Source organism: Dromiciops gliroides, chromosome 1 (assembly GCF_019393635.1).
Source record: "Dromiciops gliroides isolate mDroGli1 chromosome 1, mDroGli1.pri, whole genome shotgun sequence".
Taxonomy (NCBI): Eukaryota; Metazoa; Chordata; class Mammalia; order Microbiotheria; family Microbiotheriidae; genus Dromiciops; species Dromiciops gliroides.
This window is the reverse complement of record NC_057861.1, coordinates 557,603,965-557,620,722: the sequence shown is the minus strand read 5'-3', so window position 1 is coordinate 557,620,722 and position 16,758 is coordinate 557,603,965. Positions and strand designations below refer to the sequence as shown.

At 36.1% G+C, this 16,758-nt stretch overlaps 1 pseudogene; it reads left to right on the top strand.

The window, feature by feature from the left end:
• Positions 1-4,989, top strand: part of LOC122751657 — a 54,181-nt pseudogene extending 49,192 nt beyond the window's left edge.
• The last annotated feature ends 11,769 nt before the right edge of the window (positions 4,990-16,758 follow it).

Below are 16,758 nucleotides of genomic sequence, written 5' to 3'. Positions count from 1 at the left end.
TGGGTGATCACATAGATAGAAGGACTTTTTTTTCATATATAGCCAATGTGTTGATTTTTTTTTATTCACTATGCTTAAGTGGTAGAGTTCAACATAGGTGTAGACAGTCATTGAAAAGTGACAGTCATTAAAAAATAATTAAAGCATCAATGATAGTTTGTATGCATGTCTTGTGTATTCCCACCCTACTTACATATTATTAGCAACAGAACAGAATGTGATCTCTTGATAAGCAAGGACAGTGTTCTGGCTCCTTTTATCTCCCCAAAGTTTAGCGCAATCTCTGACATATATTTAAGTTTTCATTTATTCTTATTTAATTGTTAGAAAAAAAATCCAGAGCTTTAAATTGAATGGTTGTCTCAGTTAAAACAAATAATAATTATGTGAACAAAACACTAATTGTCCCTTACCCTCCTTCTACATGACATTAGCTTATGTTATTTGATTGCCTTTGTTCATGAAAGCAAATACACCATTTGGAGAACCTGTAATTAACTAACCAAGAATTCTCATGAGGAAGTTCTTCCCCCAGTAAATTTAGGAAGTAGCCATTATTATACCTACTGTATCCAAGGATTCTGGTTACAAAATCCTGGGTTGTTTTTGATTACAGTATATGTAATGTAAATGTATGAAAGGTGTTGTAGAATTCTTCATTTATAGCAGCTCTGGTTTTGTATCTAATAACTGGAAACTGAGTGGGAAGAAATGACCTGGGAAATGGCTGAACAAGATATAGTATAGAAATGTAATATAATACTATTGTGTATTAAAAGAAAAAATGAAAGTTTCAGAGAGACCTGAAAGACATTCATGAACCAATCAAAAGCTGAAATATAGGACAGGAATTTGTGCTAAAGTTAATTAGTAAAGTAGCATTTATCAAGCCCCTACCATGTACCAGGAATTGTGAAAGTGTTCTTGGAAAATGTCATTCTTTAACTAAGAACTAAATAAATCCAAGGAACACAAAAAGTGAGATGAAAGGGAGGTGTCAGAGAGAGAGGAGACAGAGATAGATAGAGACATACTGAGACTGAACAAATAAGCAGAAAGAGAAACAATTTTTAACTGACAGTATATAAATTGTAGCATTGCAATAATTATTTTTGAGAGAAGTAACACAATAGAGCTAGAAATAGTTATAGTTAAAGATTAAGATATAGGTATAGGCTTTGGTTTAGATGACACAGATTTATGAAGTATTAATTATGGACAACATAGCAAATTAGGAATAGAGGACATTAGGACCAAAAGTGGTATAAACTTTGCCCTCAGGGTGTTTATATTCTATTAGAGAAGATGGGACAGCATATGTCAAAAAACCAAGGTTAATATTCTGCTGCTTGCCAGTCTTTTGCCTTTGAGAGTCCTTCATATACGTGATAGAGCCTATTTTTTCAAAGTTTAATTACAGATGAGGGCAGAGCCAAGATGGCGGAGGAAAGACATTAAATGCACAGAGCCCCAAAAACAGCAATAAAAGAACCCCTGGAGGAGAAAAACATACAAAAATATGAACTGAGATAATTCTCCAGCTATAGATAGATTACAGGGGACTGTGAGTAAAGTCCAACCCTGAGATAGCACCAATAGAGACCCCATCCACTCCACCAGAGGAATTTACACCAGAGGCTCTGATTCAGCTATAGCACCAGTGTCTTCTAGAACTGAGCATGTGGTTGGGTGACAGGGCTAAATGGCTGGCCGGGGGGCCAGGGTGGGAAGTGCAAGAGTATCAGTAGGACCTAGGGAGGAATTCAGCTGTCCCACTAAAGCAGGGAACCAGGAAGAAATCCTGAGTGGCTGTAGGCCCAGGTATGGGAAGGGCACAGGCTCTTCAAAGCTAAGATTCATACCATAGAAAGCTTTGCTGGTTGGTTGTTTAGTAAGTAGGCTTGAGGTTATATTCAAACCAGAGAACAGGCCAGGTGAGAGTAAAACCTGCCCACTCTCAAACCAAAACACCTGGGACCCTCTGAAGCTGGAAACAGTAGTAGAACTGAAAAACAGGGACCTCCAGTGGAGACTTTAAAGTCAAGCAAAAGATGAGCAAGCAAAGAAAGTTCAGAATTATAGAAAGATTCTTCAGCAACAAGGAAGGGTATGGAATATAATATTCTGGAGGGCAAAGGAACTGGGACTACGGCCAAACATCACATACACAGCAAAACTGAGTATTATATTTCAGAGGAAAAAATGGGATTTCAATGAAAAAGAGGACTTTCAGGCATTTGTGATGAAAAGACCTGAAATGAATAGAAAATTTGAGTTTCAAATACAAGACCCTGGAGAATCATAAAAAGTTAAACAGAGAAAAGAAATCATGAGGAACATTAAAAGGATAAACTGTTTACAATCATACATGAGAAAATCATACTTACAACTCATAAGAACTTTTTCAGTAAGGAATACACAGAGGACACAGGTCTGAAGTGAATATGAAGGGATGGTATTTGTAAAGCATTTATGTTTTGTGTGTATCCTTGTCCTTTGTGGAGCCAACGGTGTGGGTTGTCTGTTGTCTGTGGCTGGATTTGGGCTCTGAGCCACCTGGGCCCAAGGCTGGTGCTTTGTCCACTGTGCCACCTAGCCAACCCATGAAGACATCTTTAAAATAGGGGTGAGGAATAGGAGGAATAGACTGGGGGAAGAGGAGGGGAGAGTTGGAATAGGGAGAGGTAGCTCACATGAGGGAAATGAGAAAAAATCCTATGGAGGTGAAGGGAAGAGGGGGAAGGAGATGAGGAAGGAGTGAATGTCACTATCATCAGAATTGGCTCAAAGAGGGAATAACATACGTACTCAAGCAGGTATAGTAATACATTTTTGCCCTGAGGAAAAATGGGAGGAGAAGGAGATGGAGAGTGGGGAGAAGAGGGGAAAGAGGGAAGGGAAGTTTCAGGGGGGGACCTGTAAAATGCAAAACACTTTTGAGGAAGGTGAAGATGTTCTATATAATACCACGTGTATGACATATATTGAATTGCTTAATTTCATAGGAAGAGTTGAAGAGGGAGGCAGGAAGAAAAATTTAGAAAACAGAATTAGCTCAAAGGCCTTAACCTCATCAGAGTGGGATCAAGGAGGGAATAACACACACCCATTTGGGAAAAGTAATCTATTTAACCCTACAGGAAAGTAAGAGGAGAAGAGGATAATAAGGGAAGGGTGAATGAAGGGAGGACAGTGTAAGGGGCTAAAATTCTAGCTAGTCTGTTTAAAATATCTAATGAGTGGTTGCCAATAAATTATAAGCTTTAGCAAGAGTTAGACTTTTAAGCATTTATTAAGGAGAATAAGAATTTGGTGAAGAGAGAGAGAAAGGCCTAGATTCATCTATCTATCAAAGGGAGAGCCCATCTTTAGCTCCGCCCTCCACCAGAGTCCTCATGAAAAAGAGAGTGAGAGTGCAAGCCTCACCCCCTCCTCCTCCCACAAGCAAATGTCACTTCCTGACCCCAAAGAAAAGCCACATGTCTTTCCCTCAGGCACCTCTTCATGGCAAAGCTTTCCCACAGTAAGTATCCAGCAGGTGCATCATTCCAATCGTTACAGCAGAGCGGGGGAGGGGATAGTCAGTAGCAAAACACTTTTGAGGAAGATTAGATCAAAATAAGATACACAACAGAGTAAATATCATTGGAAAGGAATGGGATGGAGGAAAGTAGTTATGATGATTGACAAAATGTCAAAACATATGGTACCTACTCTTTTGGGCTATTGTGAAGAAAATTCTCCATCAAGTTCAAGGTACTATATAAAAATTATGAGGAACAGGATGCTATCAGAAAAACCTGAAAAGACCCACATGAACTGAAGCATAAAGAAATGTACTGTATACAAAATAACAGCATTAGTGTAAGATGATCTGCTGGGAAGCATGTGGTTATTTTCAGCAAGGCAATGATCCAATATGGCTCTGAAGAACTTATGAAAATTGCAGTCCATCAACACAGAAAGAACTGATGGTATCTGAAAAGAGACTGAAATACATTTTTTTGACAATTCCTTAATCTGAAGTTTTGTTTTTATCTGTTTTCTCTCACAACCTAGATAATGTAGAATTGTCTTCCATTACTACTCATGTATAAATTATGTTGACTTGTTTGAGTTCTTGCATTGGGGGTGGGAGGAGAGGGAGGGAGAGAAGTTGGAACACAAAGTTTAAAAAATTGATGTCAAAATTTGCTTTTACATGTAATTTGGAAAATGAAAGTCTAAAAAAAAATTAAAGAAAGAAATGACAAGCACAATGATTTCAGAGCAACCTGGAAAGACTCATATATATATATATATATATATATATATATATATATATATATATAGTGAAGTGAGCAGAACCAGGAGAACATTGTGCACAATGACAATGTTATTATTCTATGATCAATTGTGAATGACTTAACTACTTTCACCAATACAATGATCCAAAACAATCTTAAAGGACTAATGATGAAGCATACTATCCACCTCCAGAGAAAGAACTGATTGATTGAAAACAGACAAATGCTCTCTTTTCCTTTGGCCCAGGTGGCAGCAGCATGGGTAATTGTTGGGTCCTCATACAGCTAGAAAGCTCTGCAGCCAAAGAGACCAAAAGTGGCATGACAAACAATACAAGAAAGCTCATTTAGGCACTGCCTTGAAGGCCAACCCATTTGGAGGAAGATCTCACACAAAAGGGATTGTCTTGGAGAAAGTTGCTGTTGAAGCTGAGCAGCCCAATTCCACCATCAGGAAGTGTATGAGAGTCCAGCTGATTAAGAACGGCAAAAAAAACAAAAACAAAAACAAAACACTGCCTTTGTTCCCAATGATGGCCGCTTGAACTTTATTGAGGAAAATGATGAAGTTTTGGTTGCTGGATTTGGTTGAAAAGGTCACACTGTTGGTGATATACCTGGAGTCTGCTTCAAGGTTGTGAAAGTTGCAAATGTTTCTCTCCTGGCCTTGTACAGAGGCAAGAAGGAAAGACCAAGATCATAAAAATTTTATGATTTCTTTGTCATAATAAACAATTTTCATGTAAAAACAGTTTAATTATACCTTTCAATGCACATGAATCTCATGACCTAAATGTTCCAGCCAATCTGGTAAACTTTCTATTCCCTTAACTTGTCATTCCAACTCCTACCTCTATGCCCTTCCATAACTGAAATGCACTCTCTCCTGAATTCTGTTTTATAGGTACTCTAGCTTTATTTATGACTAGGCTTGCATGTGATATTTTACAGAAATTTCTTCTGACCCTCCATGGTCATTTAATCTCTTCCAGTTTTTTATTTTTTTAAACAAAAATAAAGAAGTAATTTTTTCCCAGAAGATTGTCAAGGAAAATTGCCCTGATACTCTATTTTATTTTTTTCCTAATTAATAAAATTATTTTATTATTTTTCCAGTTACATATAAGGATAGATTTCAACATTTGTTTTCATAAGATTTTTTGTTCTAAATTTTTTTCCCACCCTTCCACCCCTCCCTCTTCCCCAAGAAAAAAAGCAATTTGATATAGGTTATATGTGCCATCATATTAAACATATTTCTGCATTAGTCATATTGTGAAAGAAGAATCAGAGCAAAAGGGCAAACCCTCTAAAAAGAAGGAAAAATTACATCCCCAAAGTAGAAACAGTATGGTTCAATCTGCATTCATAATCCAGTATTTTTTTTTTCTGGATGTTGAGAACATTTTCTATCATGAAGTTCTTTGAAATTGTTTTGGAAGGTTACACTGCTAAAAAGAGTCAAGTCTATCACTGTTGTTCATCACCCAATGTTGCTGAAACTGTGTACAATATTCTCCTAGTTCTGCTCCTCTCAGTCAGCATCAGTTCATGTAAATTCTTCCAGATTTCTCTGAACTCCTCCTGCTCATCATTTCTTTTCACTTTGATTTTTAATACTTTGTGTTCTAAATTTTCTTCCTCCCTCCCTCCTCAACCTTCCCTATGAAATCAATCAATTCAATATGTCTTACATGTGCAGTTATACAAAACATCTTCAAATTAGTCAGGTTGTGAAAGAAAATAGACAAAATAATTTTAGAAAGAGGAGCTAACAAATAAAAATATACTTCAGTATGGATTCAGATACTATCAGTTCTTCCTCTGTTGATGGTTGGCATTTATCATATGTCCTTCTGTTATCATTCTGCTCATCATTTCTTTAACAGTTACTATTGCTATCTGTTGTACCCTCCATCTTATTGCTTCCCCTTCATATTTACTCTAAGTTCTATCATCTTCCATCCTATCCCTGCTCAACAGTGTTTTGCTTTTTATTTCCCTTTCCCCAAAATCTGCCCTTCCTTTCTTCATCTCTCCCCACCCTTATCTCCTTCCACTCCCACTTTCCTTCAGGGCAAAATATATTACTATACACACTTGAGTGTGTATGCTATTCCCTCTTTGAGTCAATTCTGATGAGAGTAAGGTTCACTCACTCCCCCACTCTTTCCTCATCTTCCCCTCCACTACATAAGCTTTTTCTTGTTTCCTTTATGTGAGCTACTTTTCCCCAGTCCTCCTTTCCCTCTACCTTTCTTCCAGTGCATTCCTCTTATCCCTTAACTTAATTTTAAAAGATGTAATCATAGGTCAGCTAGGTGACACATTGGACAAAGCATCAACACTGGAAGCAGGAGGCCCTGAGCCCTAATCCTGTCCCATATAGAAGCCATCCCACCCAGCCTGCCCCACAAAAAACAAAGATAAACAAAAAATAAATTCTTTACAAATATCATGCCTTCATATTCAATTTACACCTGTGTCCTATATCTAAGTATATTCTTTTCACCTGCCCTAATACTGAGAAAGGTCTTATGAGTTAGAAGTGTTATCTTCCAATGTAAGAATATAAACAGTTTAATCTTTTAATATCACTCATGAATTCTTTTTCCTGTTTACCATTGTATGCTTTTTTATGGTCTTGTATTTGAAATTCAAATTTTCTATTCAGCTCAGATCTTTTCATCAAGAATGTCTGAAAGTCCTCTTTTTCATTGAAGTCCCATTTTTTCCCCTGAATGATCATACACAGTTTTTCTGGGTACATGATTCTTGCCTGTATTCCCAGTTCCTTTACCCTCCAGAATATCATATTCCATGCCCTCTGGTGCTTTAATGTAGATTCAGCTAGATCTTGTGTTACCCCTACTGTAGCTCCACAGTATTTGAATTACTTTTTTCTTGTTGCTTGCAATATTTTCTCCTTGACCTGTGAGCTCTGGAATTTGGCTATAATATTCCTGGAAGTTTTCCTTTTGGGATCTGTTTCAGGAGGTGATTGTTTGGATTTTTTCAATTTCTATCTTACCTGTTACTTCTATAATATCAGGGCAACTTTCCCTGATAACTTCTTGAAAGATAGTGTCTAAACTGTTATTTTGGTCATGGTTTTTGGGTTGTCCAATGATTTTCAAATTATCTCTCCTGGATCTGTTTTCCACGTCAGTTATTTTCCAAGGCTATATTTCATATTGCCCTCTATTTTTTTATTCATTTGGATTTGCTCAACTGTGTCTTAATTTCTTGTAAAATCATTAACTTCAATTTGTTTTATCCTAATTCATTAGCAATAATTTTCTTTAGAAAGGTTCTCTTCTTCCTTTTTCCATTTGGCCATTTTGGTTTTCAAGCAGTTAACTTTTCTTTTCATGACACTCTTGCATCACTTTCATTTCTCTTTCCATTTTTTCCTTTACCTTTCTAACTTTTCCCTATAACTCTCTTACTTTATATTTAAATTCCTTTTTGAGTGCTTCCATGGCCTGAGACTAATTCATATTTTTGGGGGGAAGCTTTATATGTTGGAGCTTTGACTTTGTTATTTTCTTCTGAGGCTACATTTTGATCTACCTTGTCACCAAAGAAACTTTTGATGGACTGCTGCTTTCTAAGCCTGTTCATCTACCTGGCCTATTTCTTGCCTTTTAAGTCCTTCTTAAATTGGAGTGCTGCTTTCAGGATACACTGGCTCAAGCTACAGGAGGTCATAGGTGGTAGGATTAGGCCATTCTCAGCCTGCCTAGCCTTTAAGTATCCACAGCCCACTTTCTCTTTAACCTGGAAGCAGAAGTCTCACTGAAATACGATTTTCTGTGGTAGGAAACTTGGCTTGCCTATGCCTCTCCCCCATTGGGCTGCTGCTACTCGAGTCTGCTTAATGGTTCAGAATATGGGCACTCCACCTTAGCTCCAGCAGAGATTGCAGCTATTTCCCTCAGCCAACTTTTGGATCCCCTCACTCCTTAGCGAGCTGAGTTTCAGAAGAAGCTGCTGTTGCTGTAGATTCCAAGACTCTGGAGGTGCAGCCTTCCTGGGGCTGGACCTATGCCCTGTACTGAACTCCTCTATCACCCCGAACAGCAGATGATTCCAGTTGTCTTTGGCTGGAAAATAGTCTCACTCTGTACTTTTGTGGGTTATCACTAGGGTTTCTAATATATTGGTATTTATAAATTAGAGGCTATAGAACCAGTCTTTGGCATTAAGCACTTATTAAAGCATATTAAATGTTAGTAAAGAGAGGGCACATGGCTCTGAAAGTTCAGAAGCTCTACATTAACTAGGATAGAGAGATCACGATGGGGCTATGTGGCTGCCTTAAATTGTTACCACGATCCATGGTTCTGTTAGACCTTCTTACCTGGAACTGCAACCTGGAACTGTTTATGGATAATGCAACAGTGGCTTTCTCCCAGTGTCTCCCAGGGTCCCCAGTAATTTTCTTCTGACCTTTTTGTTTGATCCCTTTCCTTAATGTGGGATAAGAATGGTGGAACCCTCTGCTGCTGCAGACTCATTCACTTACAAGGTTGGCTTGCTAGATGGGTCTGTTTGGGTTATGGACTGCACTCCATTCTTACCCCAGTGAGATAGACCTTTCCTGAAAACTTTCTAAGTTGTCTTGTGTTAGAAAATTTTTTCTCCATATGCTTTTTTGGGTTGTTCCGTTCCAGAATTTATTTTGAGGAATTGCTTTGGTCTTATTTATAGGTGAATTTAGGAGAGCTCTGTCAAGTCCTTCCTTTTACTTTGACATCTTTTCTATGTCCTGTCCCCATCCTTTCCTTATACTTCACTTTCAATCATCATCAATCCCTGAATAATTGTTAGAGATATGTGTTTTATTTTTATTCCTCATGTCTTCTAAACTTCTCTGCAACATTTGGTTATATTATTGGATATCTCCTTGATGTGCTCTAGTTCCCTTTACTCTTGTCTTTTGTTCTGCCATTGAAATCTAAGGACCATAGCTGAATCCTTCTTTAGGTGTTGTCTTCCACAAATAGAATGTAATCTTTCTGAAGACAGAGACGGTTTTATTTTTCTATTTGTGTCCTCATTTAACAGTTAACTTTAAATAGTATGTTTTAATATTTTTTTTTCATTTTTCTGATACCATACTTTTCTGATTCTTCTACTTTCCTTCTGTTAGTTCCTTCGTAAATACCCACCAACTTACTGTTGTTCTTGCTCAAGGTACAACTATATAATTGTGTGCTTCTTGCAGAAATAATATTTCATATGGTTATAACTTCACTCTTAAGACTAATAAGATTATTTCCTAATGATTCCTTCAAAATGTTCCTACACATATCAGCAATACTAAGATTCTATCCATCTCCCTTGAAGGAAAAACATTCATTGCTCTCCTTTGTCTACTGAATAAATTCCATACTTATAATTTTAACATAAAAGGCTTTCCAATATTGTACTCCAAAATACCTTTCTGCTCTTATTTAATTGATTGTGTCTTAACATACTCTGAATACCAATAAAACAGGATGGCACATCACTTTCTTAATATACCCTGAACTTACCCTCATTTGTGCTTTAGCTCACAGTGTCATCTAGGGTTTGTGTAATGCCTTATTTTCTCCACCACATAATGTAATATATACTCCCAAAGCTCAAATAATTGCTTCTTCATAATTCTTCTTTGAGATCTGAATAGGCAGTTTCTGTCTGAAGAAATGAAAGCTATCCATAATCATATAAAATGTTGTTATCATTGATTAGAAGAATGTGAATTAAGATGACTCTAAAGTATAACCTCACACCTATCAGAATGGCTAATATGACAGAAAAGGAAAGTGATAAATGTTGGAATGGATTTAGCAAAATTGGGTCACTAATGCACTATTAGTGAAGCTGTGAACTGCTCCAGCCATTCTGGAGAGTGATTTAGAAATATGCCCTAAGAACTAGATATCTACAGATAACTTTTGATCCAGCAATACTACTATGTCTGTATCCTAAAGAGATGATAGATAAGGGAAAATGACATATTTGTATAAGGGGATTTATAGCATCTCTTTTTGTGGTGTCAAACAATTAGAAATTGAAGGCATGTTCACCAATTAGAGAGTGGTAGAATAAGTTTTGGTATATGACTGTAATGGAATACTATTGTGCTGTAAGAAATGATGAGCAGGATAACTTCAGTAAAACCTGGAAAGACCTACATGAACTTATGCAGAGGGAAGCAGAACCAAAGTAACATTCTACACAATAAAAGCATATTGTATGATGAACACACATGAATGAATTAGCTTTTCTCAGTAGTACAATGACCCAAGAAAATCTTAAAGGACTCATGATGAAAAACTATCTTTCAAAATGCAACTTTATTGACCTATAGGTTGCATTTGGCTTATTGTCTTTATATTACATAGATATATTTAACACCTTTATTTCTATCCTTCCTGAAGAGTTTGCTCAAAGATAGAAAGGTACTATGTTTTCAGTCAAGAACGTTCTGTTAAAGAAAACCCATTTTGTTCCATATCTACATAAGCTGTAAAATTTAGCAGGAAAACTGGGGTCAAAGTTGCATTCACCTCAGGAAGGTTAGAGCCAAACACAGCTCAGATAGCTGTCAGAAGGCATATCCACCTTAATAATCTAGGTAAGGAGTCTGGGGCAAAGTGAAGCCAAGTTCCGAGAGTTAGTGTGCTGGAATCAACTCAAAAGAACTCTCTATAGCAAATTGCAATATTTTGAGGTAAATAAGTTTTAACACCTTAACACCATAGCAAATGCTACAAATCAGGACTTATTTTGCCGATTGTTTAAACTGTAATGATTGAGAAAATGTGAATAATGTTGATTAGAATTAGTGTTTCGTTGGTACTTTTTTTTTTCATGGCAATGGGGGTTAAGTGACTTGCCCAGCATCACACAGCTAGTGTCAAGTGTCTGAGGCCAGATTTGAACTCAAGTACTCCTGGATCCAGGGCTGATGCTTTATCCACTGTGCCACCTAACTGTTCCCCCCTGTTTTTTAGAGTGGATTTTTAAAAACTGACTTCTGAGTAAAAGGGAATACTGAAAACATACTCATTTGTGACTTAGACCTGCCTAGAGTGAGCAAATCTTGTAATAAATACATACTACATTATAGTGTGTATATATGTATACATACATTACATCATAGTATTATATACTACTGTAATGTGTATATCTATATCTATATAGATCTCAATCTCAAAATCTATAAAAGGACAAAATAAATAGCATTTAGAAGAACAGTAGACTTGAAGTCAGATAACACTGGTTCAAAATCCAGCTCTTAGATTAGATATCTAAACTTGTACAAGTCACTTAGTTAAATGAGTAAGCAACAAAAAATAATCTCTAATGCCCCTTCCAAATATAAGTCTATAATCCTATGATCCTAGAAATAATTCTGTAATTAACAAAGTAGAATGAAGTTTTCCCTGAGTCACTGGGGGTCAAATGGGAGAAGGTGTACTTATATGGTTATCAAGCTCTGATTTGGTATAAGTTCCATATAGTACTTAAAATGGTTGTTTCGATTCAGAATTTCTGGTTTACATTAAATAGTCCTGGGACAACCTAGAATCCATTTGCAAGTACTGATAAATATAATAATGTCTCTAAACCCATTTCAGGGAATTGAATAAAAGTTAGGATAATTCTGAGTCTGGCAGCAAATCAGTGTGCACTGCCACTGCCCCCCAGGCAAGACAGGAGCAAGAAAATAAATGACTTTGGTTCTGGATTTTTTTGCATATTCTTCAGCTATTAAGGTTGCAAGTCATATTATTGCTGCAAAATGATTTTCAGGTGAAGAATCTATATGCTCTTTGAACTCATCTGGCTTCACCCCAGGGCAATGAAATAGCTCAAAATGTGATTGGACGATATATGTGTGCCTTTTTTTTATGGAGGTAAGAGATTGTTCAGTATGAGAATCCATAGTCTTTGAACTTGTACAGTATGCCTCTGGGCAATGATAGACTAAAACCGTAAATTGAAGTGATCATATTAAGTATTCAAGACTTTTTCACAGATAATTTCACCAATATCAATTCTACATATAAAAGATTAGAAATGATAGCTTGTATTCTTTTTCCTTTTAGAAATATTCTAAAGTTGGCATAACTCTATTCTGAAGTAAATTGATTTTAAAAATATTTTAAAGGAGTCATACATAGGCAGTCATTATATGAGAGAGAGAGAGACAGAGAGACACACACAGAGAGAAATTAAGCTTACTATATGTCAAGTGTGATGATAAAGGTGATCATTGCTGATCAGCCAAATAACTTACTGTGTCTAATTAACTTCTTGGGTCTAATTTAATTGTGCATGTTTTAGTAGACTAAGAATATCAATTTCCAGATTGTATTTCAGAACAGTTTAATATTTCAATAGATCTGTGACCATAAATAAATCTTGCTTCTCAGAATTCATTGATATGTACTCCATAATTTCTCTTCATCCCTTCTCCAACCCTTAGGAATCCTATATGCCATTATGTAATAAAGTGAAAACAGCCATTTCCAGGTGGTGGTTCTTTTCCCAATCATTTGTTTCCCCATTTGATGGGCATTCCTTTGATTTCCAGTTCTTATCCACCACTAAAGAGCTGATATATATGTGTATACATATATACATATATATGTATGTGTGTATTTATATATGTATATGTGTGTATATATGTATATACATATATGGGTATATGTGTGTGTATATGTATATATGTGTGTATATATATACATATATATATACATATATGCGTGTGTGTGTGTTTTGGGGGATGGGGCAATGAGGGTTAAGTGACTTGCACAGGGTCAAACAGGTAGTAAGTGTTAAGTATCTTAGGGTGGATTTGAACTCAGGTACTCCTGAATCCAGGGCCAGTGTTTTACCTACTGAACCACCTAGCTTTTCCCTTTATGTGTAAATCATAAAGCCATTTTGAGCTTATTTTAGTATATGGTGTATACCTAGGTTCTGCCATACTGTTTTCCAGTTTTCCCAGGAGTTTTCATCAAATAATGAGCTTTTGATCCAAAAACTTGCATCTATATATATATATATATATATATATATATAGAGAGAGAGAGAGAGAGAGAGAGAGAGAGAGAGAGAGAGAGAGAGAGAGATTTACTATAAAATAATTTCTATCTATTCTATTCCATTGAACTACCTCTCTATTTCTTAGCCAGTACCAGTTTATTTCAATAATCATAGCTTTATAATACAGTTTGAGATCTGGTATTACTAGATAACCTTCTTTTGTATTTTTTTCATTGATTCCCGTGATATCCTTAAACTCTTATTTTTCCAGATCAATTTTGTTATTATTTTTTCTATGTCTATAAAGTATTTTTTGATATTTTGATTGGCATAACACTAAATAAATGAATTTAGGTACCATTGTCATCTTTATTATATTGACTCTGCCTATGCAAGAGCAATTAATATTTTCCCAATTCTTTAGATCTGCTTTTATTTCTGTGAAAAGTGTTTTATAGTTCTGGTCATATAGTTGCTGTGTGTGTCTTGGGAGGTAGACTTCCAAGTATTTTATATTGGTGGCAGTTATTTTAAATGGAATTTCTCTTTCTATTTGTTATTAATGGACTTTATTGGTAATATATAGATATGCTGTTCATAGCTAGGCCAGAATACTCCTTAAGAAGAAGGTAATAACAAAGTTAAAGCTCCTGCATCCAAAGCTTCCAAAAAATATGAATTTGTCTCAGGCCTTTTAAGTAAGTGCTCAAACATGACTTTGAAGAGAAAGTAGGAGGGATAGAAGGAAGATTTAGAAAGGTAGAGGAAAGAATGGAAAGAGAAATGAGAGTGATGCAGGAAAGTCATGATAAAACAGTCAATAGCTTGAAAAGCCAAATGGAAAAGGAGATTCAAAAGCTCTCTGAAGAAAATAATTGCCTCAGAATTAAGATTGAACAAATGGAAACTAGTGACTTTATGAAAAACCAAGATGCAATAAAGCAAATCCAAATGAACCAAAAATAGAGGGCAATGTGAAATAACTCCTTAGAAAAATAGCTGACCTGGATAATAGATCCAGGAGAGATAATTTGAAAATCATTGGACTACCCAAAAACCATGAACAAAATAAGAGCTTAGACACCATCTTCCAAGAAATCATCAGGTAAAATTGCCCTGATATTCTAGAAGCAGAAGGTAAAATATAAATTGAAAGAATCCACCAATCACCTCCTGAAAGACATCCCAAAAGGAAAACTTCCAGGAATACTATAGCCAAATTCCAGAGCTCCCAGGTCAAGGAGAAAATATTGCAAGCAGCTAAAAGGAATGAATTCAAATACCATGGACACACAGTCAGAATAACAAAAGATCTAACAGCATCTACATTAATTGATCAGAGGACATGGAATATGATATTCCAGAGGGAAAAGTAAATGGGACTGCAACCTAAAATCACTTACCCAGGAAAACTGAATATAATCTTTCAGGGAGAAAAATGGGACCTCAATGAAAAAGAGAGCTTTCAGGCATTTGTGATGAAAATATCTGAAATAAATTTTTAAAAAATTGACTTTCAAATATAAGACCCTAGAGAAGCATAAAAAGTTAAACAGGAAAAGCAATCATGATGGACATTAAACGGATAAACGGTTTACATTCTTACTTGAGAAGATAATCTTTGTAACTCATAAGAACTTTCTCAGTATTTGGACAGCTAAAAGGAATATACTTAGAGGGCAAAGGTGTGACTTGATATGAAGGGATGATATATGTAAAGGATTTAACCTTGTTTTGTGTAGGGCAGACAGGGTGGGGAGGCTTATGTCAGGGGCTGGATTTAGGCTCTGGGCCTCCTGGGTCCAGGGCTGGTGCTTGTCGACTGTGTCAGCTAGCTTATCCATGATGACATCTTCAAAATAAAGTTAAGGGGTAAGAAGAATGCACTGGAAGAAAGGGAAAGGGAGAGGTGGAAGGGTGTAAAATAACTCACAAAAAAAGAAACAAGAAAATACTTATGGAGTGGAGGTGAAAATGGGAAAGGAGTGGGGGAGTGAGTGAGCCTTACATTCACCAGAATTGGCTCAAACAGGGAATAACATAAACACTCACATGGGTATAGTAAGATATTTTGCCCTGAGGGAAACTGGGAGGGGAAGCAGAAAGGGGGGGGTAGGTAAGGAAAGGAGGGCAGATTGGGGTAGGGGACAATAAAAACCAAAAAACTTTTGTGGAAGGGTAGGGTGAAAGAAGAAAGAAAATAGAATAAATATCAAGGGGAGGGAATAGGATGAAGCGTAATACAGTTAATAATAGTAATTGTGAGAAAAATTATGAGCAGGATGCTATCAGAAGGACATATGAAAAGTACAAACCATCAACAGATGAAGAACTGATGGTATTTGAATACAGATTGAAATATAATATTATTTGTTAGTTCCTCTCACTAATGTTATTCTATTTTCTTTCACAACTTGAGTAATGTGAAGATGCTTGGCAAAATTGGACATGTATGATTTATACTGAATTGCTTGATTCTATAGGGAAGATTGAGGAGGGAGGGAGGAAGAAAATTTAGAACACAAAGTTTAAAAAATTGTGGGGGAAGCTAGGTGGTACATTGGATAGAGTACCAGCCCTTGAGTCAGGAGGACCTGAGTTCAAATCTGGCCTCAGACACTCAACACTTACTATCTGTGTGACCCTGGGTAAGTCACTTAACCCCAATTGCCTTGGCAAAAAAGCCCCCAAACAAAAACAAAAACAAACCCACAAAAAAACAATGTGAAGAAATAATGAGCAGGTAGATTTCAGAGAAACCTGGAAGGACTTACATGAATTGATGCTAAGTAGGATGAGCAGCAGAAGGAGAACATTGTACACAGTATCAACAACATTGTGTGTTGATCAACTGTGATAGATTTGACTCTTCTCACCAACACAATGATCCAAGATAGATTCAAAGAACTCACGATGCAAAATGCTCTCCAAATCAAAAACAAAGCAAAACAAAACAAAACACAACTGCAGAATATAGATGCAGATTGCACCATACTATTTCTACATTTTTTGTTTTCCTTTTATGAGGTTTTTCCCTTTTACTCTGATTCTTCTTTCACAGCATGACTAAATCAGGAATATATTTAATGAGATTGTACATATGTAAGCTATATCAGATTGCTTGCTATCTTTTGGAGGGTTGAGAGAGGGGAGAGAAGGAGAAATATTTGAAAGTAGAAATCTTATAGAACAAATGTTGAACACTATCTCCACATGTAACTAGAAAATAATAAAATACTATATTAAAAAAAAGAAATAAAATTGTCCTCTCAAGGAGGAAGGATGTCTGAGAGGTAAGAAGATAATTTGGAGCTTAAAATTTTAGGAAAGATTGTTCACATTTTTAAAGCAATTGGAAAATAATTGCTGAAATTAAAAAAAAATAAAAATAAAGACATTGCACATCCAGAAAAAATAAAAAGGA